This window comes from Athene cunicularia (genome assembly GCF_003259725.1).
Source record: "Athene cunicularia isolate RWA chromosome 14 unlocalized genomic scaffold, athCun1 chr14_part1, whole genome shotgun sequence".
Classification (NCBI taxonomy): Eukaryota; Metazoa; Chordata; class Aves; order Strigiformes; family Strigidae; genus Athene; species Athene cunicularia.
Genome location: NW_020799118.1, coordinates 5,349,065 through 5,351,899, shown reverse-complemented (window position 1 = coordinate 5,351,899; position 2,835 = coordinate 5,349,065).

The window sequence follows — 2,835 nt, the reverse complement described above, 5'->3', positions numbered from 1 at the left end:
TTTCAGCCATGAATGAAAAACACCACTGAACACTATTTATTTCACACTTGCAATGCTCCTTCTAGTTACTCATACATGTAAGGCTTTTTTTCAGAAATCAGTGGATGATTTACTTATAGAACTTAAGGTTAATAGAAACTTTATGATTCGATAGGATATAGTGGTCACCGTTTTTATAATCATCCTCCATCGGAATAAAAAAAATCCTTTGTTATCCTACCTATACAGTTTCACAGTGTGAAGAGAAATTCACATTGTATCACAGTTTCTCCTTCTATTATATTTTTTCTGCTAATCTATTTTTCCTTCTTGCCCCTGAGAAATCTTTAGAATTTTTATTTGCTCAGCTCTGAGGTAGCATGGATAATTTTTTCCTGTGTATGCAGAAAAGCAAACCAAAACCAGCTATTTATACCAAAGTCTTCCTAAAACAAGGGATTGTGTTTCTGAAAGTGAGAAGACTGTCACTGAAAAGTACAGGCTGAAAATGATTCCTAAAAAAGATGTCTCTATAACTAATGATTTTTACAGGTGTTCACATAAGTGCTGTCAACAGCATTACTAACTAAGCACCGGTATGTGGGTATTTCTTAAGATAAAAGGTAGTACAATCTTAATCAGTGTTGTATTGTAGGGCTCCCATTCAAACAGAGCCAGGTGCAAGTCTTATGTATATAAACACTGTACATTTTTTAAATGGCATCATTTTACCCATCTGGCAGCAGTGCCTGCTCCAGACTACCCCAACTTCACATGACTGACGGTACTTAGAGCTTCCTGCACATAATCAAATAATAGAATGAGAGAAAGGCTGTTGGAGGAATGAATATTTCAAATATTTTATGCAATAATATTGTATTTTTTCTTAGCTGGGAGATAACTGAATTGCTTGCCTCACCTTATATGTGTTCCAAAATTTCTTTTTACAGTCTGAGAAGATGTCCTCTTTCCTCTGAAGGATGCTCATACCTAGCGGCAAAATATTTACAGCAATCAGAAAAAACGCAAAAAATGAAATGTGCACTTTTTTTTCAATTATATACCGAACTGTTCTAAAAATATATTACAATAGCTTTGAAAGAAAAGCTGGTACCATTACAAAGAAAAAAATACCATTCCAGCTACCTAACAGTGGTATATCATATCCCCTCATCTATTGACTTGGCTCTCGGCGTTGACACCACGGATCACCTGGAATATACTGTATAGGTGGTGTACCTGTTCCCCTGTCACATAACTCACCAGTGGTAGGGCAGTGGAACAGATATGATGAAAGTATCTTTTACACGCATGAGATAGAGAGAATAAGGCATTCTGCACCTTGTTGAATTGCCAGAAGTGTCTCAGATCCTGAAAGAGTTTAAGTCCCTACAGCCCACTGAAGTCAGTGCAAAGGGCACCCAATTTTTTTTTTTTTTTTTTTAAAATTTTGGCCATAATCAACATGATTTTTTAAACTTTCAAAAATACTACATCAAATCCACATTCTAGAATTGACAAGCAGAACAGTTTCAAAACCTACTTGGTTAGCCCTCCATATACGGCGTTCCAAAACCTTAAATAAATTCTAGTTGATCCAAACTCTTCTTGATTCTAGGAAAACACAACCTCACAACAGGCTCCCATCATTACACACAAGATCAAGAGAAAAGTGGTATGACCTGAAATTACATATTAGACACATGCAAACTGGAAATAAATTAACTGAATGAACTATCATCATATGGAGTATCATTGTAAGGGTCCAAAATAATAAACCCTTTAAATGGTATTTCATATGACACGAATCCTCAGGTGTCAAATTAAGACTAACATCTTTCTAAGAGATGTTGCAGCTCTTCAAAGATCACCCACCTTAACTGAAAGATGTGACCTATATTAAGCAAAGATCTGATTTTAACAAATCAATCTAAAATCAAAAGTTATTCGTTTGCACTTAAGCAGAGGCCTGAAGTTGCTTAGTCCAGCTCAGGTATCTTTCTAGATATTTGCATGCCATGAGGTTATCAGTATCTCTGAACAGATAAATTATTTTGCCATTACATCATACTGATACCCAATTTAGGGATTTTTAGTAGTCCTTCAAATCCTTCTGGTCCCTGGGCAATTCTCTGACACAGGCAGAGAGGATTCTGAGAGTAAGTATATGGCGTTTGACCTCTCACTTCATTTCTCTTCAATCACAAAAGGAATGATTTCCTTGTCGGGGCCATAAGATGCACATCTCCCAATACCAGGAAGAAAGAGTCTTGCTCTTCTTTCACATGAAGTTTAAATTAAAGTCTTGTTTTGCACTAGTCTCACATATTATTTTTCTTATTCCCTCATGTTTATTTTTGAAATAGATACTAGTCTTCTCTAATGTCTATTCTTATTTGTCAGCTTTTGAGTTTACACATCAGCAGCATGCTGTATTCTACACACTCTTGACAGTAGAAGATGGTACCGTCTATTTCCTGCACTGTAGTATTTCCCGACATTTACATTAATTGCGTTTTGGAAATGAGACAGCTGATGTTGAGAACTGAGCGGAGCAATGCAAGCAGACACGGCCGGCACAGTCCCCGTACGGTGCTCTGAGCTATTCAGCTCAGGAGGAGCTGGGGGCCCCGCGACCCGGGCAGGACGCCGCTCTGGCCGGGCCCCTCGCCTGGAGCTCCCAAGTGCCCGGCCCGGCGGAGCGCTGCCAGCGGCCACGCTCGGCGGGAGCTACCGCCGTCTGCGGGTCCCCGACCGCTTCCCCAGCCCCGAGGGCAGCTCCGCGGGCAGCTGCGGCGGTTTCCGAGGCTTTGTGCTGGCAGCGCCTCGGCGGGGACCGGCAGCCCGCAGCGAGCC